Consider the following 12,695-nt stretch of genomic DNA (forward strand, 5'->3'; position numbering starts at 1 on the left):
ATGGTATGATTATATTACAATTAGCTATTGTTCTCAATATTTTTGCTTCATTTTTTCGGATTAGGGCTATTAAAATGCAACTCCTCTAACAATTTTATTACATATTGGAAGGATATATTATTTATGAATATGATCTTATGAATGGAATTTAATGATAATTGTATATGATTTATTATCATTTTTCAATTTCTCCAGAATGTAGTTTCAATATACTCCCCCTACTCTGATAAATGTATATTTTAGTATGCCATCATGTGGGTAACATACAGGTTTGTCTGGTTGTTTCAGTTTTAGCACTTCTGGTACAATTGTATCATTTTATCATTATTGGTGATTCTCCTTAATGAATATGGTAATTATATTTTTGTTAATCTGCCAAATGAACATAATTTCTTTTGGCAAATTTTTCTTCCTTTTTTTTAACTAGAAAGGCCTCTTTTATAAACCTTTGTCTTCTTTGGGAAAATTCTTTATGCAGCAGATATATATCATAAATATCCACTCTTCCTTTGATTTTTTTCTTCATTTTTAAATGATGATTTCTGATGAATAGATATATTTATCTAGTATGATTTTTGATGGCTAATTTTTGAAATTTGATTTCAAGGATATCTTTATCTCTAACTATAGATAAATATATAAAGAGTTATTAGATAGATAAAGAGGTAAAGAGATGGTTATTTTGTAAGTAACTTTTTCTCCTGAAAATAATAGTTTACTTTTGATAATAATAATGATCAACTATCATAAATAACTATTCACATCTATGATATATTTAATGCTTATTTTATATATATGGATACATAATTTGTCTTATTATAGGTAATATCTTACTCCAATTAATATAACATAACACAATGCTATGATCAGGATAAGGCTTGTGTCTGTCTCCTAAAGGTTCATGTGTTAGAACCTTGTTGCCTAATGCAATGATATTGAAAAATTGTATAATTTTTTTAAAAGGTGGATTCTAGTAGGAAAGAGATAAGTTCACTTGGAAAGTTACATCAGAAGGGATTGATGTAGTTCTTATTGGAATCTGATTAGTGCTTATGAAAAAGTGATTGTAAAATAGTAAGGTGGCCTTTCAACTTCCTACTTCTCCATGCACTCGACCTCCCTGTCTCTCATGCACCTACTACAATGTCATCCTCCAGGATGTGATGACATAGTAGGAAGAAGGAATGTGCATGTGACACAGCATGTGATATTTATCACAATAGCAAACAAACTGCTACATAGCCAGTGTCTGAATTCCCAGTTGCCTTAATATGTTTTCTATATTTGTATTGGTTTGCCTACTATAGGCTTCAGTGTCTTTCTAATCTGAAATTAATAGATGAGATACTCACCTTTGATTTTTGGATTTTGGTTATGTGTATGTGTATTTTTCCTGCATATGTGTCTATGCACAGCATGCATACCTGGAGCCTGCAGACACAGAAGAGGGCATCAGATGTCCCAGAAGTAGAACTAAAGATGGTTGTGAGCTACAGTGGTCATGTGGGTGTGTGCAATGGAACCCCGGTGCTCTGAAAAAGCTGCCAGTTTTCATAACCACTAAGCTCACTATATGCTCACTTTCTTCTTTGTTTTTAATATTGGTGTGTCTACTTTGGGGTGTTCACATTTCCATATAGACCTAGAATAATTTCTAAAGTTTTTATGCAGATATATATTAACACATAAAAGTCTGATAATGGGTCAAAATGATTAAATCAGTTAGTCATTATCAACTGTGAAGTTTAAAAAATGCAAATGAAACTATTTTAGAGAGCTTCATTTGGGACAGTGCTATAGGTTAAGAAGAGATGTTTAAGTTTGATATTCTCATCTATAGAATGATATTGAAGGTTTGAATAAAATAATCAATGTACTTCTTCATTTACATACATTTAAACCATATTTAGCATAAAGAAGTCCAGCTAACTTCTGTCCTGCTGCATGTTAAGTATTGATATAGCATGTTGTGTATGTAGCTGATTATATGATACGAAGTACCCATCTGCCACTGAAGCTTATAACTGTTCATTGCTGTTATGTGCAAATGAGTCTTATTTTTCCAGTAAGAGTAAAGGATGTGGTTGATTCTTTCTACCCCTTATGGTTAAGTATCCCTATGTTTTATGAAACCTCAACTTATTAAAATGTCCAATAAATGGATTTATATAGGCAGGGCATTAGCAGTTGTCAGTTTTAAGTATAACCCCTGCCTAGTTTTGGTGTGGGGCTCAACAGAAGAGACTTCCTTGCAACTGACTGCATTGTCTTATATTTTTTCTTGGAATAGAGGTTTATTAAGAGAAGAACTATGGGTTGGGGAATGGGATCCTATAAGTCTTTAAGGAGACTGTAGGAAAGTCACGCAGAAAGCAGTGCTCAGGTGAGACACCTTTGGTTTTCCTGATACCTGTACAACATTCAAACCGTATGCTAAAGGATGCTAACCACAAAACAGACATATTGTGATTATCTGTAAACATTAGAGGATTCAGTATCGAGCTGTACTGCCTCCACCAGGACTCCAAGCCGTCAACACGTAAGTACATTAGAAGCCGACACTCTCAGCAGACTTTGCTGAATCGCTGGCAGCGCCAACATCTGATCGATATGCATGTTCACCAGCCAAGCTGACTAGTACATCTGTTCTGTGAAGAAACATACATTCTGCCTCTAGTACAATCAGTGTAATTAAAAATTAACATGCATTAATTGTTCGAGCTGATGTAAACAGCTGATGTTCCACTTAGCACTGTCTTCTGTACATATCATTAGGCAAAGCCAAATATTGTTAAGTAAACAGGCAGCGCTTACAAAAAGCAGAGAAATAAGAAACTAATTCCAACTGAATAAACGACACTGTATTATAAATCAAATTAAAATGATTAAGCAGAGCCAGATTAAGCTCTGGATCTTCAGAGGAAAACAATTATAAAAGTCATGCTTAATTATTGGAATCTTATTTTGGTAAATGTAGTTAGGATCAACCTAAAAGAGTTGCAGTACGCTTGATTCAGTAGGATTTCAGGAGAGCAGTAAAGACCTCCAGGAAGTGATTCAGGATTGATTGATGGTTCACTGCCGGATAGAAGCATTCACTGCTACGCCAGTCACTGCATGCTCAAGGGAGAACCAACACTGATGTTTGTGTTAAAGTGCTCTATTCTCTTTTGCATGCATTTGCAGAGCTGAAGTTAGTGTCAGCAGGGAATGTCTTGCTTCACCCTGAGAAGAGGTACACATCGTACGACTTAAGATTCTCTCCCTCTCTCTGTCCCCAATTCTCTTGCCTTCTCTCCCTCCTTCCCTCCCTTCCACTCATGCCACAGCAAAATGATTTCTCCATCTTGATTCAAAGCTAGAAAAAGAAAAAAGAATCTCCAACATGTGAATCTGTGCTAGGAGGCAGCTCCCAGTACATTCAGAGCTTGTAGTGTAGATAAAGATGGCCTGGAGCGCTTGTCTTCTCATGGCCTGAGGCTCTCCCCCCAGGGGTGAAGCGGTCCCTGAAAGGGACTAGCCAATAACTAGCAAGTTCGATGGAAATCCTGATTTCAAGATGATTTCTTAGGCAATTCACCAAGTTTAAAGTTAAAAAAAAATAGAACAAGAGCCAACAAATATTATTTCAGAAAGAGTTCCCCTGCCACACTGACACACACGGAATCAACTTAACTAGAAATATCTGGGGGGAAATAAGAGCTATTCACTCTGGTATGACTGTTTTTCTTGCCTTTGCCACCTTGTCTTTTGTTGCAATGAGCAAGTCATTATAAAAAAGAATAAGTAAACATTCCTTTACCTCACTGACATGAAATGCAGAGGCTCCAGTGCAACTGCCTAGTGATGGTCTATGCTGTCCATTCATAATTATGTAACATTCAACCAAAAGTCAAATGGGGCAATACAAAATACTGAATATAGTCATAACAACAGTAACAGGTGTGTCAGGGGACACAGGCCTCCAACACAGTCTATGAGTTAAATAAATTACACACATTTAGGGCATAGACCTCAGAGTTCACTTATGAACTTCTGCATTAAGTTTGCCTCTCAGAAACCACAGACAATCCGCACATGTTAGTGCAGAGTTTAATGAACTGGTAGTTATAGGATAGTAGCTTTTACAGTAGCTTTGGAGATGAAATTTAGTACTTAAAAGGTGACATCATCACTAGTCCCCAGCATTATAGCTTCAGGACAATAAGGATTATTATTACCTACGACCAAAGTTGTGATGCCTCTGGCACATTAAATATATTTCCTCTTATTCTTCTAAAAGTAAAATTCTCCCATTAGAATCTCGGATATACTGTAATGTATAGAAAATGACTTGAAAATGATGTTTTTGGTAATGAAAAGTTAACCTATTAGAAAAGAAAGAAAAGGCTTGCTCTGGATAATATCTATATAAAATAAAAATAATTTTTTGCTTTCCATAGTCAAAAATCAGAATGGCTTTTTTTATTCGATATATTCTTTATTTAAATTTCAAATAATTTCCCCTTTCCTGGATCCCCCCTCTCTGAAAGACCCACTAGCCCTCTTCCCTCCCCCTGTTCTCCAAACCACCCCTTCCCTCTTCCCTGTCCTTGTATTCCCCTACACTGCTACACTGACCATTTCCAGAACTAGGAGCCTCTCCTTACTTCTTTGTAAGCAAAATGTGGTACATTTATACTATGGAATACTACTCAGCAATTAAAAACAATGAACTCATGAAATTCTTAGGCAAGTGGATGGAATCGGAGAATGTCATTCTGAATGAGGTAACCCAATCACAAAAGAACACACATTGTATGCTCTCAATGATAAACGGATATTAGCCCAGAAGCTCGGAATACCCAAGAAACAAGTCATATATCAGAATGACTTTAAAGTCCTTTAAACTCAGAGTAGTTTTCCAATAATTTTCACGAGGTAGTGTAGGCATTGTAATTATTGCAAACATTGTAAATCATTATAAAAATATCTTTTTAAAATATTTTTATTATCTATATTCTTTGTTTACATTCCAAATGATTTCCCCTTTCCCAGATCCCCCTCCCCATATGTCCCATAAACCTTCTTCTCTCCATCCGTTCTCCAATCACCTCCCTCCTTTTTCTCTGTCCTTATATTCCCCTCCAACGCTAGACCAATCCTTTCCAGGATCAGGACCCTCTCCATACTTCTTCATGGGGGTCATTTGTTATGCGATTTGTGCCTTGGGTATTCAGGGCTTCTGGGGTAATTAATATCGACTTATCAGAGATTGCATTCCATGTGTATTCTTTTGTGATTGGGTTACCTCACTTAGGATGATATTTTCCAGATCAAACCATTTGCCTAAAAATTTTGTGAATTCATTGTTTCTAATTGCTGAGTAGTATTCCATTGTGTAAATATACCACATTTTCTGTATCCATTCCTCCTTTGAGGGGCATCTGGGTTCTTTACAGCTTCTGGCTATTATAAATAAGGCGGCTATGAACACAATGGAGCATGTGTCTTTATTGCATGCCGGGGAATCCTTTGGGTATATGCCCAGGAAAGGTATAGCAAGGTCCTCCGGAAGTGTCATGTCCAGTTTTCTGAGGAAACTCCAGACTGATTTCCAAAGTGCTTGTACCATCTACAGCCCCACCAGCAGTGGAGGAGTGTTCCTCTTTCTCCACATCCTCGCCAATACCTGCTGTCTCCTGAGTTTTTGACCTTAGCCATTCTGACTGATGTAAGGTGAAATCTCAGGGTTGTTTTGATCTGCATTTCCCTAATGACTATATAAAGAACTCAAGAACCTAACCTCCAAAAAACCAAACAACCCAATCAAAAATGGGGGTAGAGAGCTAAACAGAGAATTAACAACAGAAATCTCGAGAAACACCTAAAGAAATGTTCAAAGTGCTTAGTAATCAGGGAAATGCAAATCAAAATGACAGTAAGATTCATCTGATACTGATCAGAAAGGCTAAGATCAAAAACTCAGAAGACAGCACATGTTGGTGAGAATGTGGAGAAAGAGGAACACTCTTCTGTTTCTCGAGGGATTGTAAACTGGTACAACCACTCTGATTCTAGATATTACTCAGATAATGGGAAATAAATCTACCTAAAGACCCAGCTATACCACTCCTGGTTAGATACTCAAAAGATGTCCCACCATGCCATAAGGATACATGCTCTATTATGTTCCTAGAGGCTTTATTTATGATAGCCAGAAGCTGTAAACAGCCCAGATGTCCCACAACAGAAGAATGGATGCAGAAAATATGGTTAATTTACACAAGGGAATATTTCTCAGTTATTAAGAATGAGGGCATCATGAGTTTTGCAGGCAAATAGATTGCATTAGAAAATATCATCCTGAGTGAGGCAACTCAGACACAAAAGGACATGCATGGCATGTAATCACTAAAAAGTGAAGATTAGCCAAAAGAATACAGAATACCCGGGATACAATCTCACAGAACTCAAGAAGGTTAACAATCCCACTTGGGATGGAGACAAAAGCAATCATTGAGGCAGGGCAGAGGGAGGAAGGGACATGGGTGGAAGAGAAAGAGGGAGGGGAAAGGGGAACAAGATCAGGTATTGGAATGCAGAGGGGTGGGGTAACAGAAATGAAACACAGGTGGAGGGCCAGCAGAATGATGTAAATATGCAACTTCAGGAGGGGGGAGGTGGGGACCCTCTATTATGTACCAGAGACCTGGAATAAGTTTAGTTTTTTAAAAAAAGAGTTTTCTAAAGTAAAAGTAGGGAGAAGTTATATATCTACTGTGTTGAAAGTCAAAGCCTATAGAGGCTGCCTCTCCCCTTTCAAAGGGAATAATGGTCAATATAAAATATATGAAGTGAATAAAGATGCACCTTCTATATCAGAATCTTACGAATTCTATGATTGATAATTCTTAAAACTTCACAAATACATGTGAATACCTTATGTGGAATTTTGTGCATTTTCTATGAGACTTCCAGAAATGTTACAGGAATGAAGCCCTGGTCATAGGAAGCAAGGATATTAAAAAAGCAAATGTGAAAACAATTGTGAATACCAAAACTGCTTTATTAGAGTGTAGTAGCAGAGATAGCTAATTGAAGTTTTATTCTTGTGTGTCAGACTATCATTTCTCCTGATTCCCTACCAAACTCCTTGCAATGTCATTTTTGGAAAACTGTTTCTTCCTTCATTGTATGATCATTGTATTATCTAATCTTATCATTGTATCATGAGATTGGGCTGTTTTTCATATATAACTGTGCTCCCAAATGATTGACTTTTCAGGATGTATATAACATCTAGTAGTGAGAAATGTATTTGATTGGCCAACAATCTTGATAATTAGGCTTCAAAACTCCAGTGAAGAAACTGTTATACACATTATTTTGATATAGAACAAAAACAATATCCATATCACAGTTAACAATATTAAAAATTTTTCACTTCTAAGGAAATAAAACATAACTACCTTCAGATTTTTAAAAAAGGTTTCTCACATGGATTTGGTTTTCCTCTCTTAGTTTAGGGAACTTGAATACTCACCAATGTCATCTGATAGCCTTCCATATAACTACTGTTTGAGGTTCCCACTATTTATGAGCTGTAGAATAGAATGGAAGTACCTATGGGTACTTCCATATGTCCCTAGAGGGGTCACAGTTTCCTCAGGAGCCATGGAGATTTGAGCAGGTGGCAACATTTATAGGTTTATTTCTGCTTTGCTTATACACTGATTTCCTGTTAGTTGCTGATGTTTGGACATGAAATCACATGAACTTCCCTGTATTAAGGCACATGTTGCTGTAAGGAGCTGGCAGAGCAGGTGGATTAGAATAAGTTAGGTGAGAAGGCTATATGGCATACTTAGACCTTGGCCTCTTCCTCTCATTTTTTCCTGATTTTTAACTTCCATAAGATTCTGAATAGATTTGCTATGCAATCCTACCATATCCAACTTCCTTCTCCTTAGAATGGAAAGCAAGGAGGTCAAGCAACTACAGACAGAAATTATTTCTGAAATCATGAACCAAAGCAAACCTTTACTCTACAAGTTGATTCTCTTGGGTGTTTTGTCATGGCCTTCAGGAAGCATGTTCACAGTAAGAGTCAAGAGACTCTGTAATGCTATTAAATTATCATGGCATCCTTGAAGAGTCCAGGGATATTTAGTTCAGAATCATTCAGAAACTGTTATAGTCAAATTACCCAAAGCGAAAACCATAGTAATGTGGGCAGTCATAACAGACCAATATCTGAAAAAAAAGGAGTGGTTGAAATTCAACTCTCACTCATCTATCATCCAACCACACAATTACTGAATTTATTTACAAAGTATACAAGCAGCCAAGCATGTTTGAGCATGCCTAAAATCTCCCAACAGAAGAATCTGAGAAAGGATAGCCATGAGATCAATGGTTACATCCATCAGGAAAAAGAAACGATGAAAGAAAATAGGCAAGGGTAAGAAGGATAGAAAAATGGGAAGAAGAGAGGTGATGAGAAATCAGGGAGGGAGAGATGGAGGGAAGGAAGGGGAGAAGAATGGAGGGAGGGTGAGAGAAAAGGATGGAAGGAAGGAGGGAGGGGGGAGGGAGAGGAGAGAGGGAGGGAAGGACAAGAGAGAGGGAGAAAGGGAGAAAGGGAGGGAGAAGCAGAGAGCGAGGGAAGAACAAGGAAGAGAGAGGGAGGGAGAGAGGGAGAGATGGAGGGGAGGGGAGGAGAGGGGAGAGGAGAGAGAGGAGGGTGGGAGGGAGAGAGGGAGGGGGGGTTAAATGAAGCTGCCCTGAATCTTGCTTCATCTCTTATCTTTCCTTTGCCTTAATACTCTGATTATTGGAATGAAAGCATCATTTTCAAGCTTCTTTCTCTAAACTTTGAGCCACTTCCAAGCAAATAGTTCATGCTCTGTTTCATAAAATATGATTAATCCAATAAATAAATCTACATTAGGATCTTGTTTTTAAACCTACAGAAATCATCTCCATCCCTTTTTTTAGTCTCTGTTCATATAGATAAGAAAGATATCTCCTTTGTCAATGGCCCTCCATGCCCTATCAGTGTCAGTGTCTCATCTCTCATTCCTCAAATCTATACTTCTTGCAAATATTTGTATGATCATTTCTTAGTTCTCACCTCTTGATTTCTGAAAAATAGCTAGCATCCTCAAAGGAGCAAATACCTAAACGAAATTAAATGTGGAAGAAGATATGTCTTGGGGAATCATGCCAACAAAGGAGCAGGAGAGCTTCAGGCTGAAGTGATAATCCCTATTGCCAAGCACCAGGCTTGGCTTGAAGAAGTATTCTGAGAGAAAGGGTCTGATAAAAGTCTTGGAAAGATCAGGAATTCAAGGCCCATACCAAAACATAGTAAAAACAATATACAACAAGCCAGTAGCCAACATCAAACTAAACAGAGAGAAACTTGAAGCACTTGCACTAAAATCAGGGACTAGACAAGGCTGCCCACTCTCCCCCACCTATTCAATATAGTACTCAAAGTCATAGCCAGAGCAATTAAACAACAAAAGGGATACAAATTGGAAGAAATCAAAATAACACTATTTGTAGATATGATAGTATAATTAAGTGACCCTAAAAATTACACCAGAGAGCTCCTAAACCTGATAACTTCAGCAAAGGGGGTGGATATAAAATTAACTTAAACAAATCAGTGGTATTTCTCTACTCCAAGGATAAACAGGCTAATAAAGAAATTAGGGAAACAACACCTTTCACAAATAAAATAAAATATCTGGGTATGATGCTAACTAAGCAAGTGAGAGATCTGTATCACAAGAACTTCAAGTCTCTGAAGAAAGAAATTGAAGATCTCAGAAGATGGAAAGATCTCCCATGCTCATGGAATGGTAGAATTAATATAGTAAAAATTTCCATCTTGCCAAAATCAATCTACAGATTCAATGCCATCCTCATCAAAATTCCAATTCAATTCTTCATAGAGTTAGAAAGAGTACTTTCCAAATACATTTGGAATAACAAAAACAAAAATAGGAGAGCAAAAACTATTCTCAACAATAAAAGAACTGGAAGAATCACCATCCCTGACCTCAAGCTCTTGTACAGAGTAATCCTGATAAAAACTTCATGGTGTTGGTACAGTGACAGGTAGGTAGATCCGTGGAATAGAATTGAAGACCCAGAAATGAACCCACACACCTATGGTTATGTGATCTTTGTCAAAGGAGCTAAAACCATCCAGTGGAAAAAAGAACATTTTCAACAAATGGTGCTGCTTCAACTGGCAGTTAGTATGTAGAAGAATGCAAATCTATCTATTCTTATCTCCTTGTACAAGGTTAAAGTCCAAGTCGATTAAGGACCTCCACATAAAACCAGATACACTTAAACTAATAGAAAAGAAAATGGGGAAGAGCCTCGAGCACATGGACACAGGAGAAAATTTCCTGATCAGAGCACCAATAGCTTATGCTCTAAGATCAAGAATTGACAAATGGAACCTCATAAAATTGCAAAGCTTCTGTAAGGCAAAGGACACTGTCAATAAGACAAGATGGCCACCAACAGATTGGGAAAAGATCTTTACCAATCCTACATCCTCTACAGGGTTAGTATCCAATATAATCGAAAGTTAGACTCCAGAGAAACAAATAACCCAATTAAAAAATGGGTTACAGAGCTAAACAAAGAATTCTTAACTGAGGAATATAGAATGGTGCTGAGAAGCACCTAAAGAAATGTTCAACATCCTTAATCATTAGGAAAATGCACATCACAACAACCCTGAAATTTCACCTCACATCAGTCAGAATGGCTAAGATCAAAAAACTCAGGTGACAGCATATGCTGGTGAGGATATGGAGAAAGAGGAACACTCCTCCATTGCTGGTGGGATTGCAAGTTGGTACAACCACTCTTGAAATCTGTTTGGTGGTTCCTCAAAAAATTGGACATAGTACTACCTAAGGACTCAGCTATACCACTCCTGGGCATATACCCAGAAGATTCTCCAACATGTAATAAGGACACATGCTCCACTATGTTCATAGCAGCCTTATTTATAATAGCCAAAAGCTGCAAAGAACCCAGATGTCCCTCAACAAAGGAATGGATACAGAAAATGTGGTACATTTATACAATGAAGTACTACTCAGCTATTAAAAGCAAAGAATTCATCAAATTCTTAGGCAAATAGATGGAACTAGAAAATATCATCCTGAGTGAGGTAATGCAATTACAAAAAGAACATACATGGTATGCACTTACTGATAAGTGGATATTAGCCCAAAAGTTTAGAATATTCAAGATACAATTCACAGATCACATGAAGCTCAAGAAGAAGGAAGCTTAAAGTATGGATATTTCTGTCCTTCTTAGATGGGGGATCAAAATACCCGTGGGAGGTGATACAGAGATAAACTGTAGAGCAAAGACTGAAGGAAAGGCCACTAAGAGACTGTTCCTCCCATATTTAGCTAACAAACACAGACATTAATGTGGATTCCAACAAGTGCTTGCTGACAGGAACCTGATATATCTGTCTCCTGTGAGGCTCTACCAGTGACTGACAAATACTAAAGATGGTCACAGTCAACCAATGGGCTGAGCACAAGGTCCCCAATGGAAGAGCTAGAGAAAGGACCTAAGGAGCTGAAGTACCTTCCAGCCCCATAGGAAAGACAACAATATGAACCAACCAATACACCCAAAGCTCCCAGGGACTAAACCACCAACTAAAGAATACACATAGAAGGACCCATGGCTCCAGCCACATGTGTAGCAGAGGATGGCCTTGTCAGAGATCAATGAGAGGCAGGCCCTCTTGCTACTGTGAAGGCTTGATGCCACAGAGTAGATGAATGCCAGGTCAGGGAATCTAGAGTGGTTGAGTTGGCGAGTAGAGGGAGGGGGAATGGGATAGAGGGTTTTTGGAGGAGAAAGGAGAGGAAGGGATAACATTTGAAATGTAAACTAAAGAAAATATCCAATAAAAAAGGAAAACAACTGAAAGTCCGCCTACATTATACTCTACTCTGTTCATCTTTCTTTCTCTCTGATCTGCTTTCTCTGGAGATCTCCAGACACCTCTTTCTCTATTTTCTGCTCATGACAGCTCTCCAAGCAGTTCTCTCTTACTATTCTAATAATTCTTTGGACAGCTCATCTCTTATAAATCATAAGCCTGGTCTTTTATTTTACATATTAATGCAGTCATTTACTCCATGTTTCCTTTTGATTATCCTTTGAATCAGCATCTTATGATCCCAACCCTTTCATTCTTAGGAGACAGAAAGCACACATTTTCTTTTAACATTACAAAAGAATTCAGAGACTTGCCTGCCTCTGTTAAGCACAGACAATAAGGTGGCTAGCTGGGACCCTCTCCTGAACTTACCATTTCTATCACACCTGGGCTTAGCTTACTCTGTTCTGGACTTATCATGAACTGAGGGATAAGTGATATCATGAACTGTTATCAGGAATCTGTCTGCCTTTCTAAGTAGGCTCAAAGAGCAGCCACTTTCGTTCCTTTAGATTCATTAAGCACCTCATACAATTCATATTGCATCCTTATTGAGAAATTATATATTTTTAAACTCTTGGGGTTCTTTTGAGTAATTTTCCACAATCTTTTTTTTTTCTGTGTTTTCTCACTTTTATTTATGGTCTTTGGAAGTCACTTGAGCTCCTGCTAAAAGCTCCCACTTTTTTTTAATTTTTTTTATTCGATA

The sequence above is a fragment of the Apodemus sylvaticus genome, chromosome 5 (genome assembly GCF_947179515.1).
Source record: "Apodemus sylvaticus chromosome 5, mApoSyl1.1, whole genome shotgun sequence".
Classification (NCBI taxonomy): domain Eukaryota; kingdom Metazoa; phylum Chordata; class Mammalia; order Rodentia; family Muridae; genus Apodemus; species Apodemus sylvaticus.